Source organism: Athene cunicularia (assembly GCF_003259725.1).
Source record: "Athene cunicularia isolate RWA chromosome 1 unlocalized genomic scaffold, athCun1 chr1_part1, whole genome shotgun sequence".
Lineage (NCBI taxonomy): Eukaryota > Metazoa > Chordata > Aves > Strigiformes > Strigidae > Athene > Athene cunicularia.
Genome location: NW_020799091.1, coordinates 53,976,703 through 53,998,428, shown reverse-complemented (window position 1 = coordinate 53,998,428; position 21,726 = coordinate 53,976,703). Strand labels below are relative to the sequence as shown.

Genomic DNA, 21,726 nt, shown 5'->3' with positions numbered 1-21,726 from the left:
GATAGAAAAAGAGAAGGACTGCCACAGCAGAAGACAATGATCAAATCAAGCATTTAGACATGTTGTGCAGCAGTATCTGGGTAAGAAAATGATGTGAAGAATGGCCAAAGTTGGTCCTACTTACAACATCCAAGCAGCTTGAAATGCAGACTACATGCCTGAGAGCAGTCGTGCTGACTGCCCACATGTGACTCAGTGCAAAATAGAAAAACACCTGAGAAGAAACTCAGTTTCTCTCAAATATAGAGTGAGCAGCAAAACTTCTGATTGCTCATAAGTACTCACAAATAAGTCTTGTTTGCTGTTCACTGACCTGTGGGTTGCTTTACTGACTTAAAAAGGGCATGAAGGTGAGAGTGGTGCAGAGGGCTGTGGGATGTCTTAGTTGTGTGGTGTCAGCAAGAACACACTAATCCTGATGAGAAAGAAATAAATGCATACATAATATTGGCAGTCTTGGTCGATGATAAATTATGCAATAATTTGAGGTGACAAGTGACAACTGATTGACCCAACATGTTCCTGCTCCTTCCTGCTCTAAGAAACATGGATGGAGTCATGATGCAAAAGACACTTTAAAGTTTATAGTACGGTGATCACTATCTGAATTTGTTGACAATGACAATCTCCTAGACACAGCAAGTAAGATATGCAGATTTCTTACAGGTACCTTCTTGCATGACTGATTAATTGTCTGGGCTGCATACTGGCAGTGACTAAAGGGTAGGGACTGCATGGACTAGTATTAAAAGGAGCATATTCTACTAAAAAATTGAAGAGATAGTGAAGCAGGTAACTCCAAGGCTGATAGCTTTGTCTACTTAATAAGCTTCATAATAGACCTAAATTGAACATTTTTCAAGTGAGTTCAAATGGTAAAATCCTATAAGTAGCCCTGGGCTATTTGGAAAAAAAAACCACAAAGGAATCTCCATAGAAACAAAACATGATTTTTGAAGTTGCCCATATTCTTGGTCCTTCTCCATGAAATTCAAAAGGCCAAATAACAAGAGTGCTGGGTTTTGAAATGAAACATTAAATTTGATTGTTAGCAATAAGCTGGTCACATCTTGTCAGAGATAAGAAGGGTACAAAAATACAGACATCACTTCAGCAAGGAGTGCAAAGCCTATTTTAAAGACTGACTATTTGCTGAAGACCCTCCAGCCCAGTAGAAAGCAAGATGTTGATTATTTGAGACACAACAGAATGTAATGCTTTGCTTATGCTCCTGCTTCATTTCATGATGTGAATGAAGCACAAGATGGAGCACAATAGCCAGGACAGTAAGACAAAGTCTCTGTGGATCATATGGAAGGGAGTACAGGGATCGAAAGCGAACATCTTAAACTATTTTCCTGACTTCTAAAGTGAAGAAGGGTGTCAGATCTTAAAGGCATCCCAACGAGGATCTAGTCAGATACATGTTGGGTTCTAATAGTAAACCACAGGCTCCTCAGTACAATACACAGTGCTCTGGTAATTTATATTCAGGGTAGCATGGAAACAGAGGGATGCTTATAAATAGCTCACCATCTATTTATAGGATCCATAAATGCCCACTGCATTATGTGGGCTCAAATCATGTGAGATCACCTTATAGCTCCATGTTAACATTTCCTCTTTTATGGTCTTTCAAATGCTCTTGTTAGATTTTCACAAAGCTACTTGTAAATATAAAAACCATTTATAAAATATTTAACAGATGCTCAAGTGCACCTTGGGATGATGACTATGGTCTGGAATGACCTGTTTATGGGATGTGCGCCCACATTTCTGCTGAGTATTGCACTTGCAGCTTTTGGAACTGTGTAGTAGAAAGGAAATTTGCATCTTCATCCCATCATTTAAGGATTATTTAGTTTTCTTTTATTTTCTTTTAAATCCCTTCCTGATAACTCCTTCCCTATAGACACAGAATCTAACAACAGAGTGATCCTCACTAGTGTCTGCATGTTCTACTTCCAAGTCACTCTAAGAGAAAAATAGGAAGGTGATTAAGTTGAGAATAGTTAGGGGAATTAATGTTTCTACAGTAAGAACAGGGATTATTCTCAGTGTTTTGCCTCTGAGTTGTCTGCTAAAGAAAAACGTGATACTAGCACTGGATGAGTATATGATATGAAGTCAAGTATATCATCTCCCTGAGACTGTTTTATTGGATTGTATTAAAACAAACTAGTCCTGTGTAAAAGATCCAACTTTCTTCCTTCTTCACACTCATGTCAACATAATAATACAAAAACTAAAATCGTGTACACATATAGTAAAACAAGATGCATTGTCTTGTTCCCTGATAGTTAACAGACAGGTGAACTGCAGTAATAAATTGCCTCTATTATATCTAGTATGATAAAATTATAGTTTAGGTACTCTAATTTTTGGAAAATATTCTAATGGAAAGTAAGAACAGTGTAGCAGTGGTTTGAAATATGCAAGTACCCAAATAAAGAAAATTTGTGGAGTTTAAACTGGTTATTTGTTCACACTTTCAGAACAGGAAGCAGATAAAAATTTACATCACAAAAATGCATCTGACAATTAGATTTGCTTTTTCCTTCTGTGTAGAGATAGATGTGAAATCTATATTATCTATAGATAAATGTGAAATTTACTATTAAATCTTCATTTTATCTACCATGAATTTTAGGCTGATGTATGAAACAGTGGGGTCTGCAAGCAGATGAAAGCATTCCTTTTAATATTTTATTCCTCATAAATTCTCAGCAAGTAAGATGTTTAATTTTCTTTTTCTTTATTCAAATCTGAGCAAGAAAATGCAGTCTGTGTTGAACTGGCTAGGAGCTAAAAGGCAGCAGATCTATAAATGTGAAAATTAAAAGAAGATATTAAACTAGGAAAAAAAACAGCCTAAGATAATTTTCTTTTGCTCAGATATTTAGCCACAGTAGTTTAAAACCCAACAGTTTCAATTATCACTACAAGCTACTGTAATTGTCTTGATTTACAGTTCTCACTTTCTCAAGTGTAGAAATCACTCATTTATGTGTTATGGTTTAGATCTGTCAACAGCCCTTGAAAGCACTGATCCTATATCCTCCTCAGTGGGATGGAAGTGCTCTGCAGTATGCACTGAAGCTCCTGTCCCAGATGCACACTTCCCAGCTGTCGGCTAAGATCAAGTGCATCATCTTTTCTTATCACTTTAATATCTGATACATCCTGAGCTTGAAGATTTTCTATTAAATGGCTTTGGAGGGCATGGGAAGGAGTAACCGCTTCTTCCATCCACTGCATCAGCCTGAAACTGCAGTGCTTCCAGGTACTGTGGCCACATTGTGACTGTGTGTCAGGATGCGATATCTGTGCATAAACCCACCCTGTGTGTTGTAGTCTTTTTTTTTCAGGTGGAATCTGAATCCGTGTTGCTTTCATAGACCTTCTTGTGGTACAGTCAATGGCCACAACGGCACCTACCCCTCTGAGCTCCCTGGGGCTGATGCAGGCACTGCAGCTATGCTCGTCATGGAGGACTCCTGAGATCTCAGGTCAGAGACACAGTGCATATGGGGAAGGCTTGTAACTGTAATAAACACCCTTGTCCCTGCTGGTGTCACTCTTCCCAACAAACTTTCACAGACTTTCCAAAGTAAGTTTGAACAGACTTCATTGTGCTGTGGACTTAACTGGTCCTGAATCCACCTGCAGCCAGACCAGGGCAAGGATGTTTGTATTTCTCCCCCAGCATGCCTAGTTCTCCTTTAACAAAATGAAAGATGTTCTACAGCTTGCTAAATAAGACGTCAGTCCTTGGTAGATGGCAAGACCCCCATTCATGTTGAATCTGAAAGGACCACAGAGATTGGACTGAATGACAATTTGACCCATGTCTCTAAGTGGCAAATGACTGAATTTATTGCCAGCTAAGTCAGAAAATCCAGTAAAAGTAAAATACAGCACTGTATAATGGCTACCTGGCAGTAAATTTGTATTTAAGCTATTTCATTGCCATTTGTCTTTATCTGATTAAGCCACCTGATTTATAAAACATGCTGGAATGCAATTTATATACAGCAATATAATCCACCTAGTGGTCTGGTTTCCAGAACCACAAGGATAAACATGCTCAAACCGTAAAGGCACTCTCAATGCCAGATATCCATTTATAATACCTGCTGAAAGATGTCTCATCATTACCATCCCTGGTATGGACGAACTGTCAGCTACACTACCACAATCTCTTTCCAAATATTTTCAATGCAAGGAAAGTTGCAGTCATTTCTACAACACAAAGGTATTTCACAAGTTGGGAGATATTTCCTCATCAGTGCAGCAATGTCATTCACCTTCAGTGATGAAGACAACTGGGATATAACTGTGAAGTTAGCACTACTGTAAACCTTTGACAGAGAAGCCAGATTTTCCAGTGGATATGAGAAATGCCACAAACTTGGTAGAGTCCTGTGTATCTAAAGGTGGATATTGGAACAGATGCTGAACCTAACAGTGTTGGACCAGGTACCACAAACCATCATGAAAAAGTACAATTCCACTGTGCCTGTCCATTCAGCAAAGAGCACATTGTTTCCAGCAACCTCTCTAGAAATACATTTCCTAAGTAGAATACCAGTTCTTAAAGTCTTATAAGGCTGCTGAAACATTTCTAATGAAAAATCAGAGGGTAGAAGATGCCTGGTTTTCTTTCATAAAGAGCAGTGGAGTTAGTAGAATAGATGCTGCACCAAAAACTACCAAGGTTCAATTTTTTATTTATATGGGCAAGTGCAGCGAGGTTCAAAGCTGTGCAAGGTCTCTTGGACATCCCCTCCACTGCCTGGATTTAAAGGATTGCTTCTAGAGCTACAGAAAGTAAATTTGCTTATGCTTTTACTTTCAGAATCTCTACATAAGATACTTTAACCATAACAGCCAATTAAGGCCAACAGTAACTGGATTCTTCAGTACGAGCATCTCTGGCACAAGAAGAAAACTGGGATCACCTGCTGCTTCCCCATGTCAGTAAAATGCCATTTGATAGATGGCCTCAAAATTAATTATTGAGGTCAGTTTCAGCTGGGTACATCCATTTTTATCCTTTCTCATCAAAAGACAGTTTTCCAATTCATGGAGAAAAATCATGGCATAAATGTAGTTCTTTTTTGCTGTCACTGCTTATTTTACATCTAATTTTGCTACCACCACTCTGCACCTCAATCCACAGGCCCACAACCCTATACGATGAACAGCCCACAGACAAATAATCAGATAAAATAGGCCAAGATTTGTCAAGAGTTTTGTTTGATGGACACTGATCTATCATCTTGATGAACCTTAAATAAAGGAAAAGAGATGTGAACTTCAACAGTTTTTAGGCCTTATAAAACAATACTTCTAATGTGAAGTTTCTCATGCTAGCAAACCTTCCAGAATAAAGAGCATAGGTAAGGAATGGTTGCTATCAGTTGAAAAGTTAAACTTTCTGACTTAGTCTAGCAAGTGTAAAATTGGTTTCTAGTTGCAATCTGTCATAGAATCATTTAGGTTGGGAAAGACCTTTGAGATCACCAGGTCCAACTGCAAACCTAACACTGGTGAGTCCACCACTAAACTGTGTCCCTAAGTGCCACATCTACATGGTGTTTAAATCCAGATGGTGACTCAACCACTTCCCTGGGCAGCCTGTTCCAGTGCTTGACAACACTTTCAGTGAAGAAATTCTTGCTACTATCCAATCTAAACCTCCTCTGGTGAAACTTGAGGCCATTTCCTCTCATGCTATTGCTTGTTACTCGGGGGAAGTGACCCACACCCACCTCGCTGCAACCTCCTTTCAGGTAGTTGTAGAGAGTGATAAGGTCTCCCCTTAGCCCACAGGAAAACTTTCCCTCATTGCAACCATTTGTTTTTTGCAGTATCTCTCCCTGTCTTGCTGAGTGTCTCTCAGCTCTCTGTTCCCCCAGTGCCAGAGGCCTTTTGACCTGAGCATGCTCAGATTCTTTTGTGCAACCAGAGCAGCCAGAATGGAGGAACACAACATACAACACTCAGGAAAAAGTCAAAAGCAAAAGACACTGTGTCGTCTTCCACCGAACTTTGCTTGTGCTTATCATGGAGCCTGGTCCTTAGGACACAAAAATAAACTGCAAATGTTCAGTACTTGAAACACCTTTCAGAAGTGGGATGGTCTGAACGTGATTATGTTGGGCCATGCCCCAGAACACTCTGTTCACTGGGGATATGGTCCTGTGGTTCACAGCAGGTGAATGGAGTGTTCCTACCATCAACTTTGAGCTTGATAGATGTGGGGTTAATCTCACTTGAGTGTATAAATCTACAATTTAAGCATCAATATTTGATGTAGTTATTTGGAACTCTCTTAGAGATAAAGGGAAAAAACAAACACAGTTCTTTCTCAGTCTTAGATTTAAGCAGGTACATGTGTGTCAGACTTTAGTTACAACAATCAGGAAATTATTATAAACCACACAAATGAAAAAGTGGAGTCGGTTTAATGTCAACACCAAACACTATATATATTTGCCTTCACTTTTGCTGTCTTGGTCAGTGGGTTGTTGACTATCCTCCAACCTCAGAAACATATTCACCCAGACTTTGTTCCTTTTCTCTTTGTGTAGGAGAACATCTGGGCTTTCAAGGAGAATAGAAAATGGAGCTGTGAGGGTGGCTGATTTTTCTCTTCATATAGAAAAGTCAGTGTTTACTAACAGGATTAGGATATGTCAGGTGTCCCAAACCTGCCCTTTGCTATGTGCTGAAATACCAGAGTTGATCCTGCTGTTCTGTCCACTGGCTCCAGCTGAATATATAAAAGCCAAAGACAGTTTTGGCAAATAACACTGGAATAACAAAATATGAAATAATGCTGCAGAAATACTTCCTTGTACAAAATGACGCTTGGACATGGGTTCCTACTATATTCAGCCCTTTACAACGCATGTTCCCATTTCTCCTTCTACCCACCATGCTTCTGACTGGCTGTGTGAACACACTTAAAAAATGGTGAGATCAGTGATATTGCTGCTGCTAGAGATTAGATGAAAAGAACTGCTGGACACCTATTATGATGAAGAAAAGTTAAAAAAAAAAAAAAAAAAAGACAAAGAGAAACACATTGAGCCAAGACTGAAATTTTGAAGCACAGAAAGCAGTCTCTCTCTCTTCCTCTCTTTCTCTCTCAAACTACAGTTATCAAGGGCATTGAAAGACAACCTGAACCAGAAATAATTTCTCTATGGCTGGATTTCTTCATTCAGAGGAAAAGCATTAACAAAGCCCCTTATGTATTATGTCTCCAATTTAGATGTATATATTCCCTCTGTAGTAGTTGAAAATAGATGTGAAAATTTTAGCACTATTACTTATGAACAAAGGTGCACAAGAGAGAAAAGAAATTTCTTTAATCTGCTGTTTTTTAACATAATGATTCTGCTATATTTTCATTTAATGGCTAAGCACATGATATTGAGCTAGCAAGCAAACCCCTTATGCACTGCATTTTATTTGTGTATTTTTTGAATGTCTGATTACTAAGTGGCAACTAGAGATGGTTATTACAGGAAGCTATTATGTTACTTACTCATCTAATACCCTGACTTTTTATGTCTCTGTCTTAGGAAAGGTTTTAAAATGAGAATAACATTTGCAGGAGAAAAGTCTGCACCATGGACTAAATAACAGTTGGCTGTCTCACTAAGAGGACAGTCTTTCAGAAGACTGTGTTTGTTTCATGCATTACATTGGTTATCTTTTAGTATCTGTAACTATCTGTTATTGATTATCTGTGAATTATGTGGTTTTATTTTTCTTTAAAAATAATATAAAAATACAGTATATAAGATAAAAAATGAGGTTGTGGAGATGAAGCTTTCATAAATATGGTGGGATACAATGAGGATCAGATTAAACTCTGTAGATTGCTTTTACTTATTACTCTGATCCAAAACCAAAAAAGTTATTTTTACTCCCTTTTTTTGATTAATTGGAACCTAAATCTCTCATCAAGTTTTTATGAAACTTGAGTTTCATTGAGTTGTGATTTTCCACTCAATACAATTAGTTTATTTAAGATTCTTGTCCTCAGCAAGACTGTTTGCACTATGTATTATACAAGCACAGCAGTAGATGCTGCCATGTTCTAAACTGACAAATATAATCGCACATTTAAAATGTGAGTTCTGCTCATTTTTGCATACTATTTTCCAGACAATAACATTATAAAGAAAACCAGTTATATTTGCTTAATTGTTGAGCTTTTAAATTTGACAAAATGTGGTGCTTGGTCCATGAGACAAATTAAACCTGAATTAATAATAACTTTTTATCAGTCACAATCTTGAAAGTAGATCTGATTCAGAATCAAGAGACTGAAGGATACAAGAGGGAAATAATGTAATTTTGATTGTTCAGTGAATGTTTGTGTCATTTTATACATGCTTGAGGTTTCCAAATAGATTTCTATAAGAAAGCCAAGTACCACTAAAGCACTTATTAACTTCTTGTAGGTCCCAGTTACGTTACTTGATTTAGTATGCACAGTAACTTTAGAGTCTACTTCTAGAGATATTGAAAAAAAGAATTTAAACCCCTCAAGAAGAACAGGAAAAACATTCAAACATTGATTTGTTTGAAAGAAATCTTGAGAAATTTTAATCTGAAAATCTTCAGAGGTTTCAAGAAATGCTTCATATACTCAGAATTATTTGAGATCACAGACTGTTCTGAAAGGAAGAATGAAAACATTTGCTTGCTTGCTTTTTGTGGGAAAATAACAGCATGTGAAGTATAATAAATGAAAATTTTCTCAAGTGCTTATTCCCATTCCCTACTCACTTATGAACACCAAAGAAAAGTGAAGATGGAGCTGCAGACATCAAAATCGAGTGCAGGCTATTCTGGGAACCATTTATAGTGTAAGTAAATGTAATTAAATAATGACTTCATTTCATCAGGATCCCATGATAAGAATCAATAGTCAGGCCACTGATCTTGCATTAATTTGCCCTTACATCGTCACTAAATCTTGTCACAGTCACACTTTCGTGACACCCTGAATTAACCTTGACTATAACCTTGGCTTTAAAATAGAAGCACTTTTTTTTTTTTTTTCTTTCCTCCTCAAAGGCTCCAATGGCTGCTTTCTGGGATTAATCATAGCAGAATTCACATATACAAGACATGATCTTCAATTCTAAAAGGTGTAACAGGTGTAACAATCCTTGCCCAAAAATGTCTTCCACAGCCTAATGAAAACTGTTATCTGTTTAACTTATCTGAACCTTTGCTGAAAAAACATTTCTTTTTGCTTTAAGCCTTGCATATCCCTTGGAAGTTAAATGCTGCACTTTGATCTTAGTCATAAATCCAAAAATGCGTTAGAAAAAACAACACAAACAAAGAAAACAAGATACAAAGAAAACAAACAAACAGAACATGACTAAAATGTTGCAATATGATTTGTAAGTTTTTGGATCTACTGTTGATGTGCTTTTTTTTGTTTTTGTTTTTGTTGTTTAATGTGCTAAGAACCTTCTGATCTTCTGCAAGTCAGTGATCAGCACCTGCAATGCATTTTAATTTTGCCTGGATTGTATTTGCTGGCTGAGACTTTGTGCTCCTGCAAATACAAAAGATTTCTGGCTCCTTACATCTCTTCACAGATTTACTAAAAAATGAATTGCATAAAAAATTTTTGTGGATACTATTTTACAACTTTAAAACCATATGAATGCGAACATAAAGCAGTTCCCTGTCCAGACTGATAGACTGGGATTTATGGAGAGACAGAATTTTCACTTCAGGGTTTGTTAAGAAATGAGGAGCTGCAATGAATCTTCACTGTTCTGGAAATACGAACGTGCTCTTTCAATCCAGTCTAAAGATTTCATATTATGTAATTTCTTCTCTGGTGATACTTCATTAAGTTGCATAGAAAACTCATTATCCTCCCTCTCTGAAAAAGTCAATACAATAACTGGATCTTTTTATTAAAAGAATCATTTTCTTTGCTTTCTTAGAGGCTTAGAAGCACCCTGGCTTTTGGAGAAGAGTGTGCCCTTGCCGCCTTCTTCATCTGAGACTCATGGAGGGTCTCATCCTACATATTACAGCTCACCTTGATCCTGGTGCCAGACCTGGCCAGGTTGCTTTCAGCAAGATACTGGGTAATTCTCTGCCTTTGACCAGGAAATGGGATAGCCAGCTGCTTAGCTAAAAGATGCCTTAATTTTTCAGAGTCAGCATCAGTCCCTGAAGCTCAGCATTCAGGCTGCAAAGATGGCACCAACAGAACAAGAGAGAAAGGGAGATTGAAAGCGTGGTGTCATTTGCTGGTTTATCTTCCTGTGCCTATGTGTTGTGAAACAAGAAAGTGCAAAACATGCTGATGTAATTTTTCACATCATAATACCCACACCAAGGAAGTCCATTGTGAGAAATGAAAGGAGGTTTAGTACCTTGTATGTTCAGGCTTTCTTCATGATTTTTTTTCATAGCAGTTTTATCTTGGAATAGACTGTGCTACTGTTTCAGGTAGTTTAGGAGCATATATACCAATATAAATAAATGAAAGAACAGCACTTATTAAGAAACTCAAGAGCTTGGTGATATTCAGATACTGGTAGTGATGACCACTCCAGGGTGCACTCCTGTGTTGACATCCAGCGCCCACAGTATCATACACAAGCCAATTTCATACTAACCATAAAACTCCAGTCTATTTTGCAGAGTTTCCCAATACTCATTATTCATTTAATTTTCTAAATTTAAACTTGCAAAACTAAGAAAACAGGAACTCAGCTGGCCAGGATCTAGTGAATACCCCAGATGACACAGCATTCTAAGGGCATATGAACAAGTTTTTGAACAGCTATGTTTCATCCAGCATAATTTACATTTGTAATACAATCTTCTAATCAGTAGTACTATATTCCTTGTTAAACATTTGTTTTGCTTTCCTGTATTCAAGGACACTCAAACACAAGAGGCGGAAACAGCTCAACAAGAAACTGGTACAAAATACACAGCATTGTGAGAGACTGAAATGTCAAATGACTGTCTCAAAGCTTACTTGTGTGTGTGCAAACCTCAAGGACAAGCTTTGGCCTTTGGATTAGTCTATGGAATATCAGCCAAGGAAGCAGGAGTGTATTGAAGGATGCACCCCCCACTCCCTTGCAGTTGCATTGTCAAACTCCTTAGATAAGCCTCAAAGGGGGAGACATGGATTGAGCAAACTCAAATGTTTATCACTGGCTCCATCATGTAACCACTTCTGGCCTATTGTGTATGCCACACACCATGCATGCCTTGCTAATGGAATGATAAGAGGTGAGAATTTCTGCCCCAGAAGCTGGATGACTGCTCATAAAGTATGAAGTCAGAACCAGAGGAAAAGCTAAAGATGGGTAGATATGCTAATCCACTGATATGATGAATTTAGAGGGCAACAGAAAACTTTGCTGTGTGTGCACCCACCATCGAAGAACTGAAGACAGGACCAACAGGACACCACTGGATCCATGGTGGTGACTTATTTTTGCAACTCTATTCTGGATGCTTGCTGTATTTCTGTCTTTTCTTTCCATTCTGTCCTATCACTACTCCTCTTCAATTTTAATAATAAAAACTGGTTTAGGTGTATGGCATTTGACCTTGTTTGTGTCTTAATTTCGCTCTTGGGATCATATGGAAACCTCCCCCGACATTGGATATGGACAAATATTCTTCTTCTAAATGTGTTTTTAGAAAAGTCACTGCCATACAGATCTGCACTTACTTCTGTCTTAATCTTCGCACATATGGTTTAATGCCTGGTTTTGTATGACCAAAGAAAAGATTTATCCTTGTTACTTAACTGGACAATGCTCCTATAAAATTCAGTTTTAGAGTTTAATAAAAGCATGATAGTGAGTAGTAAAGCTTAATCTACTCTGCAGTATTATTTAACATCCATATAAAAAACTGAGAGAGCTGTTGGGAGAGTTTGAGCTGACAAGTCAACATTACATATGCTTTGTCCATTTTCTTATTGCCAAACTTTCAAACATCAAAGGACTATTTTCAAGCACTCTTAGTACTTAGCTGACATTAGATTCTTGTATTAGCCCAGAGAGGGCAACTAAACAAAACAAAACTTAGTAACGTTGACATAATGTTGACAAGCTAGTGTCTGTCATTTCATCTTCACAGCAGTCAGGGTACCCAGTAGTACTAAGGAGAAACAAGCAAGAACAAAATAGATTTATTGCCACTAATGAGGGACCATAAGAGCGTTTCAAAAGGTGCATCATACCCCATTTTCTTTTTGGTTTTGACATTATTGTGTGGTAGAGAAGATATAGGCAGGGGAGGTCTGCTTGCACACAGGATGAGCTGAGTTAAAGAAAAAAAAATTTCCATGTTCCATACTGGCAGACTAACTACATTTTTTTCCTGGAAGCTAATGAGACAAAGCTAATATCTGCTTGTCCTTCATCCCATAATACACTTATTACAAAACCACTATTCAAATTACAGTCACATCTTATTAGACAACAGATTGTCTTATCTAAATTGGTTGGTTAATTCAGGTTCACGATTTCTTATTAATAAAGTTACAACAATGAATCAAACATTCCTAGAACTCTTCATGAAGCCAGCCATGTCTTGCAGTTAATGACTGCTATTCAGCAAGAAGCAACAAACTTACAGAAAGGCCATCTGTATAAAATGTGTTACTGCGGTTCTTTATGAATCTTTATTATTGTCTCCTGTAAGTGCGTTTCTTCTACCACTGATAGGTGCCAGAGTCTATTTTTTCATTGTGATGTACACACTAACTCTGTGAAAAGTAAATGAAGATAATCATAATAGAAAAATCTGTGAAACTAACATGACATTTAACTTTAATTTTATAGAAAAGATTTATTGTCCCAAATGAGATTTCATGTCAAACAAGCTTTTCTAAACATATAATAATTCTTCTGCTATAAACTTTCAGCTAGTAAAATATTTTTAAAAGGATAAACAGTAGAAAACTGACTACAAGAACTTTCTGATTATCATATATGGAAATAAATATTATATCTTTGCTACATGCTTTTATTTTTCATCTAAGCATTTATGTGGAGCACTATAGCTCCTGCCTCACAAACTCTAAATTAAAATTCGCACTGTTATCTTCATTGTCCTAATCCTGCGGATACAAAACTGAAGTGCTCACTGAAGACAACACCGTGTAAGTCTGCCCTTTTTCAGGAAGCGTTAAGGGAGGGCTTAATTTCCAGAAACTGAAAAGGTCTCCTTCCTGCAATGACTTTTCATGCATGGCCTGAAGATCAGGTTCACTGAAATAAATGTACCTCTCTCTTCACAGGGCTTATGTACCTCTGGGTTGCCTTATGAGAGCTAGAGCTCTCCTGCAAGCTAACATGCAGTTACAATGCCTGGAAGCTACTTAATGAGAGGTTTCCCTCTGAAGAAAATGCAGTGGCTGTATAAGCAGGCTAACCCATGACAACAGCGGGTTTTTAAAAGTTGCAAGCCCACTGGCAGAAAACCTAGGGCATGCCAGACATTGAAATGACCGAAATGCACAGCTGGTTTGCTGTGTACACAGCTGACAGTGTCTGATTTGCTCTGGGTTTATGACATGAATTTGATGGCCATGCTCAAACAAGAAGATTACCTTTAAGGCTGGAATTTTCACAACTGAAGTGAAAAATGAGGCTAGTTCTTAATACAAGTCAATACTTTACTTGCGATTAGGGAGATGGTTGCAACTAAACCAGCTGTGTCAGAGAAGTCTGTCCTGATTGAGGTCTCCCTGTGGCAGAGTGACCAGTCTACTTTGGTGGCAATGGGCCACTGGCTTGAGTGAGCCGTTTTTCTAGGATTGGCACAAACTATAGCCGAAAGCTTGAGGCTGACCATAGAAGTTAATGCCAAGAGTGGCGATGCAACAGAAGTCTTCATCGGGTCTGGAAGCGAAAAGAGATATGACTGATACCACACCTTCAACATCAAATATTTCTTGATTCAGAGTTAACTAACCTGAAAACAGTTGCAAAACTCATTTGAGAAATCCCAAGAGAAGAATTAGAAAAACACCTAACTGTTGACCCACCCAGCCCTTTTATGGCTTAAAAATATTAGACTCCCAAGTGACAATACCTTCCAAGCCATTAAACTAACAGCTACACTATACACACCAATGCTCACACCTCATAACCATCCCATGTAGAACAGAAACAGCTGTAACAAAAGAGGACACAGGTTTTGAAAGATAACCACAGCACTGCTGGTAGTATTAGCATGCTACAGGTGTAACATGAAGTTCTCATACTCATCAGAAGTTGAAAACCACCAGAAGCAACAAACAGCTCCTAAGAATGAAATCCCGACCCATGTGAATTTAATAGGAAAGCAACACCTGTCTTCAAGGGCCAGACTGCCACCTGTATTTGGAAATTCACCTACGTTGTTAAAAAAGAGATCTGAAGGTAAATAATTACAACAGAAGTTGTACTGGACAAAGTGGTTCTGTCATTTCTTAAAGTCACGAAGATGCCTTTTCTCATACACATTCTAACCACCTACCCACTTCTTCCCCCTTTTTTGTGTGTGATGATTGCTGTATTTCATTGATATAATGATTTACTTGCATTAGATTTCTGAGGCAAAGACGTTCTGTGCAGGAAAGGAAAAGGAATTTTGATCCCACATGGTACAATTTTTCATTTATATTAGACAATGCATATGACATCTCATAAAGAAGATAAAAAGGCATATCTCTGTTGAAGTGAAATACACTTATAGTTCAAAGACGAGAAAAAGGATTTACAAATTTTGAACTTATCTGGAGAGTGCTACTGTATATATTTAGTTCACCTCATTTAACAGGCCCAATTTCTTTGAATTCTCTGGCATGATAACAGTTTCCCTCTAGTGTTATTTAATTTAAAGTTGATTTTCTTTATACTTGATGCCATTTTTTGTGCTTTTTTAATTATTATTTGTAAATGATGAGCACAAGATGGGCATTAAGAGAAACAGATGATATATTACAAGCTATCCAAAAAATTACAACTCCAATTTATGTGAAAAATTTAGCTAGGTATATGGGCCAAAGTTTCAAAAAAAACCCCAAACCAACAACTAAGAGCCTGTAACAAAGTTGAGCCTTTGGGTAATTTCAAAACGACCAGGCATCTAACAAATCCTATTAACTTGCATGGAACAGATTGTCTGCTCAGCCCTTCTGAAAACTAGGTGATTAAACTTAAGAATCTAAATATGGTGTTAAGACCTTACCATAAGGCTCCCATAACAAAACAAAGAAACAAACAAACTAGAGAAAACCCCCACATTTTCCAGTAAACCACATTATCCATCGAAAAAGAAATGTAATGTTTTATAGAATTTCAAAATAAGACTATGATTTAAAGGTGCAAGAAAATCACAAGAACAACACACAGGAACTCCTTTAGACAACTGAGAAAACGTTCAATAGAAGTATCACACAAAGTTAGAGAAAGAGGAAGATCACTTCAGCCTAAATACTTATCTGCTGCTTTATTCTGTAAGTGTACATCTGGTGCAATAGGCAAATGCAACCCTAACAGAGTCAACTGCCTTGAAAGCTTTTATGCTTTTAGAGTGCAATGAACTGTAATATAATAGAGGCTACTGTAACGCACAGAGGCAAAGTGTTTTTGAGAGTGATATAACTATTTGTGATGCCACAAATTTCATAAAAGTTCCCTAGAAAAGGAGAGAAATAGAGGAAGTGATGGCATATATAGGATGTAAGTGAACAATGACAATAGTATGGGAATGTAATAAGAAATAAAAAAAATACCTTGCAAAGAAATTAAACTGTTATACAGTTGTAGCAATAAATAGTTTGGCTTCAGTGTGTGCAGACTTAGACAGCTGGTTTGTCTAGAACCTCTTCCATCTACCTTTGTCCAAATTAAATAACTCAACCACTCTTTTTCTTTTCATTCAAAATTTCTGAATGCTCTTTTGACAACTCTTTCCTTGCTGTTTTCAGACATCTCTTACACACATAAGGAGGTTTTGGGGTGGGGAATGCGACAGTTAGTGCTCATTATGTTTTAAGGTAACAGTAGGTCCATTAGGCAACAGGAAATGGACTAAGGAACAATTAAACATATAGAACCTGACATAACTACAAGCATTTTTAGGGTTATTTTCAAACAGCTCAATTTTATAAACATGTTTTCCTGAGCACAAAGAAATGAAACCCAAATGACAAAATTATTGCAAATACCAGTGTTCATATTTTTAATCCAACCTCTGGTGCTACAATATCTCCTGCCGACCACTTCTTATCTGTGTTTGCCTTGTCTTTTCACTTTTTTTACATGATTGATCTTACCCTTTGCAGAATTTCCTCATTCCTGCCAATGTCGCATGCAAATAAACCACCTAACTTTCTTAACTTTCTTGAGGATTCAATTTTTTAACAGGTAATTCTCTTATATTAAAGTAGTTTTCATAAACTGAAATTTCATTTCATAATTCAATATTGGAAGGTTCTATGATAACTCACTCAACACACACTCTGATTTTATTAATAGTCTGAGAACAAAATCAGGATTGATCCATGATAACAATTTTTTCCTCTCAAAATTTTAGCAGTTTTATGTCTTCATCTCAAATACGTGTTTGTCACTTTATATATGTATGTAATGAGGTAAAAAAAATAATGTTGAAACATAAAATGAAAAGCCTCTGCCACCATTTCTTATTCTTTTCTTCTACCTTGAGGTTCTATGATATTTCATCCCTTTCTCTAAAAGCGGAGATTTTAGAATAAAAAATGAAGTAATTCAATGAAATGTGGATTATGAAAATAATTTTTGAAAAGGTAGCAATGTGAAAATAATGTGGAATGAACTCTCTCTTCACCTTTTTTAAGAGTTACAAGAGAGTGGTACTTCTTAGTCAGTATCAAAAAAGGAGTATCAGTGTGACAGAATTTCCCAAACATAGACCATTTAAAAGATTAATCAAGCAATCAACTTCTTTTTTCCTCATTCTTGTATGATTTGCAAGAAACAAATAATACTTTCTTGCAAGCAGCCTTGACATCTTGGGCTTGGATAAGAAAATAAAGACTATTTAATTTTCAGTCTCCAATCTGAATGCAGACTGATAACGGCTGCATTATGGTCCCTGTACTGTACTGCAAAGTATACTCTCCATGCAGAGATCATTGCTGGATCCTGGCTTCTGTTTATACCATCCAACGGAGGTTTGGTGGACAGCATGAGACAAGGAGACCCATTAGTGAGCTCCAACAATCACTCCACCACCATCAAGTTTTGCATTAAATGGTGTTCTTGCTGTCAAACTAAACTGAAAAGCTGTATTGCGGATGCTTAATCAGTCTGTTATTCATTCCAATCTCCAGAAAAAAAAGGATAAAAACTTTCACTGCTGCCTTCATTCTTTGGCTAAACAGAGCATTTAATTAGCCGTGATATTAATATGGCACTATTCATAAATAGATAGTTTTCTAAATACTTATAAAAGCTTTGTTAAAATTATATTGGTTGTTCTTGGCCATAAATGGAAATAAGCACAAGGTACATTCCATTCCCAGGAAAGAGTTATGTTGCACTGCAAAGAAAATATAACTGACACTAAGTAATTCTGAAGGGTTTTGCCTTTCTGTCCAGAATACAGACTGATGAGCTCTCTTTCACAGTGGGAACGCAAGTCTGAATTGCACTGCATGAAATTACACTTGCCTAAGCTTATCGGAGAAACCACCTGAAAATGACTTACAACTCAATTTGTTGGGAAAAAAATAGCAAAGAATTCTGGGATGGTGAAATGAATCTTTCCTGCTTTGAAGTTTCAGGATAGTTTTTTACAATGACTGTAAAATAAAATAAAAGAAACTACAGATTAGCCTTCTCTGTAAAGTAGAAATTTATTAATAGATGGTTGTTCTCTACTGTTTCCAAATTATAACTTACTGACTATATATTTAGGGTATTTTATTGAAAATATATTTTTGCATGAAAACTACTAAAATTAAAGAGAAAAAAACTTTGGCCACCTAGTGCATATTCTTCAGAATATAGATTTTTTTTCTTCTCAGTGCAAATCCCTTCCATCCCTTTCCTGAAGGAATAAGTTACTTCCACATTATGTTTGGAAGGCTAGTACAAAGCCAGATACAAGGCTTTCATTAATGTGTGAAGCAAAGTTTCCTTTTATGAATTATATTTTTGTACTTAGTTTTTATTCTCTTTTGACAGTTATGAAATATCTCCTCTTTCTGCTTGATGTTTAGCTCTTCAGACATTTGTCTAACATAGCTAGCAAACTCAGGCTCATTTAGCTTGTTGGTTTTTCTTTAATAAATATTACTGTGTAACCTTCTATTGTTCATCAAACAACTCTAATTTCAATGTTTTTGCCTGGGAATTTGATTTCTTTGTTTCCTTTGGGTGTGTGACTGTTCATTTTCCTCAGGAACCCTTAGAAAATTATTTTTGCCCATGTTTTCAATCTCCTTCTATTCCTTCTAATTATTTATCATCTTTTCTCCATGCTATGACACCTACAGATTTCACTAACACAGTGCTAAATCTCTCTCAGATAATTTAGAAAAATACTTTTGTAATAAAACTGACTTTGTTATCATAATAGTGTCTTCTGGTCCATCCCTTCCTCACCTCTAATCTATGAACTGATGACAAATAAGATGTCTATGAGCTAATAAATAAAATATTTTCACCTTCAGTAATGTATTGGGCTTAGATGTTTTTAGTGTCATTTGGTAACCATAGCCCACATTCAAATCAGAGCCAGTCCTCTGTGCTCTTCTCTACCTATTTACAATATAAGATACTCCTGGGAAGCATTAATGATTATACCTTGCAGATCCCTTTTCCTGTGCTCATTCAGAACACTACATTATTCCAGCGGTTTTCAGGTCCCTCATACTTTTAACCACCAATAATTTATATTTCCTCCTAAAAAAATGTCTTGGTAACATCATTTTAGAAGCTCAGAGATGAAGATGTTCCCAGAATTATCACTATAGGCAAATTCATTCTTTCCTGCCTACGGTGAAGGAGGTGAAGCAAATTTGTCTTTTTTGCTAAGTAGACTTGGGAATTTTTGGGACATTGTTTCTATACTGTCCTGGAAAGGGCAGCTGTGTAACTTTTTTTCTGTAGACGAAAGCACCTTGCTGAGATTTATTCATTTACTATGCAGGAAAAAGAGACAAAGTGAATCCCCAAAAGACTATTTCCAAGACAAAGGCTGTTGGACTATGGTCCAGTGGATCATATAACTTTTATGATTAGTGGCCTTAGCTTAGGCAGAAAGAGAAGAGTGAATCCAAATTGTTAGTTGCAGGTGATTAATTCCTTTGTCCACTTTTACCAATCTAGTGAAGATGACAAATCTATGAAATGCCACAGCCACTGTGGTGTCCATGCCAGGGCTGAGGTGCCAACTCTGGCTTGTCAGGAAAGGTCCATCTGGTGTTCACTAGTGTCTGGCTGAACCACAGCCACCAGCACATACAGAGGGAAACAGCTCTGTGATGTCTTGATGGCATGTCATACAAAATAACTAGATAATAATAATAATCTCCATCTTCTCCACATAAAGATTGCCATGAAAACACTAATTTCTTTTGTCTCCCTCTTATTCAACTATATTGTGTAGGAACTGGACTCTTGCTATATAATTAAGATAACTTGTTTTATCCATCAAAGTCTTTGTCATGTTTACTCAGACTGACACATCTTGAAAAGTTTAAATCAGAAAGAGCAGAAAAAATAATGAGCTGGTGCCCCCTGCACAATCAAATATATACATTTGGATTAAAAATTGTTTCTTCTCTACAGTGCAAAGATACAAATGACAACGTCAAATTGAACTGCAGAAAGAAAAGGCTTCTTTACAAAAAGTACTGACTAAAATAAGCTTAAATAACAAATCCTTAAGACCTAAGGGGAAAAATGGGAAGCTTTATTTTTATCAAGTTATAGCATGAGTTTGGGGCTTTCTTTTTGTGACAGCAAAGCCAAGACCTTTCATCTGTGCACACAATGCTTTTGCAGGCTGACAAATGACCTTGTGCTCCAAAGCTGCTGTCTTCTGAAAGTAAAGCATTCACTGCTTCCTTAAAGGATCATCATGAACTGTGCAAATCAAATGAGATGTAGGAAAGATGTGTATATTTCATTGCTCTAAACCAGCATGCGTTTTGCCACCTGAAAATAAGAGTTGCTATCCTTGTATCACAAGGCCAAGGGAACCTACACAGTATTGTTTGATAAAGCAAATGAGACTGGGAAAAATAATAGCCAAGCAGCTATTCAGGGCAACATTACCTGCTTTTTGTCCTAATCTTAGTAGAACTGTCAATTAAAACAATGCAAAATAATGTTTAGATGTTAATCCTAACTAGTGACAGAACAACTGAAAAATAACCTCTTTTTATAAATGTTGGTGCTATCAATGTTTTCTCTTCTTCCAAGTGTTAGACTCTTTTTGACAGTGGCAGTGTGGGGAATATTACACTCTCTTTTTAAGAAAACAATTTCTCATCATATTTTTGCTATTTTAACCAGAGAAGCAGTTGAAATTCACTACTATGCTACTTCTGGAAGGCTGAACTGTGTTCATTTAGTAACAGGAGCCTTGACGCTGTAGAACATCAACTTTGGTCATGCTTTATGACCTTAAGAATGACTTCTAAAAAATCTGCTTCCCTTATAGTAATCATGGTTGTCCTTCCAAGACACAAGCAGATTATTAAAAATATGAAGCAATATTAAAGTCCAGACACTTAAGGACAATTTTCTGTAAATATGAACACCCTAAAAGGTTAAAAAAAAAAAAAAAAAAAAAAAAAAAAAAAAAAAAAAAAGAAAAAAAAAAAGAGAATAGTTTCTAGTTTATTTACTTCTGCATAGAACAACTATTTCTATGGTTATTTTGATTTTGAAAAATCTAACTCGTCTTTCAGACCATTCCAAATCAGAATGCAATCAGATCGGATTTCTATCGATCAAAGAAAATTAATTATCTGCTTACACAACTTCGACTGCTAGTCTGCCATGGAAAGGAGTAAAAGTAATGAATTTCTATACTTAATGAAGTTTAAATGACAATGAAGAAAAAGCTGAATAGGCTTCAATCAGGAACAGTAATCCTAAGAGGGCCACCTGACAATTACATTTAATATGCTAATGCTATTACAGTACATGAAATTTTCTATTCTGCCCATAAAGGTCTTGTTAACAGTAATTAAATGTTAAGACATTCAGCCCTGTAAAGAAAAGAGATACAGTGAAATTGTTATCACTAGGATCGGTGGAAAACGTTTATTTAATTAGTATTTGAATAGCAAAAGATTGAATTCTCACTACCCAGGGACAACAAGGCTGATCAGGTCTCTGTTAAATTACATGCAATCATACTTTCCTCATTAGAATTGCAAATATTTGTGTAAACCACAGGTTTTCCTACTCAACAGATGACAGGAGTTGATACCAATCCTCACCCCTACCTACCCTCTGCATGTTTTACACCCAAGGGCAGCAAATGTGCTGCTGCCCTTGGAGATCTGTGCTTCAGTCCTAGTGCTGGCCATCAATCAGTCTTCTTAGTGGGAGATCGTTGGGATTAGGTGAGCAGTAGGTCTCAAGTGCTGAGAAAATACTGCTTGAGCAGCCAAAAAGATGACCCACTGGAGAGTGTGTG

General features: G+C 36.8%; 1 protein-coding gene and 1 non-coding gene across 2 annotated transcripts in view; one reads left to right on the top strand and one right to left on the bottom strand.

Moving 5' to 3' along the window:
- GPC6 (glypican 6) overlaps positions 1-21,726 on the bottom strand; it is a gene marked incomplete at its 5' end in the record, with an annotated part of 542,142 nt that overhangs the window by 220,712 nt on the left and 299,704 nt on the right. The window lies entirely within an intron of this gene.
- LOC113487062 lies at positions 3,115-3,299 on the top strand. The gene has a single exon (XR_003399721.1). It is a non-coding gene; the product is annotated as a U2 spliceosomal RNA (small nuclear RNA).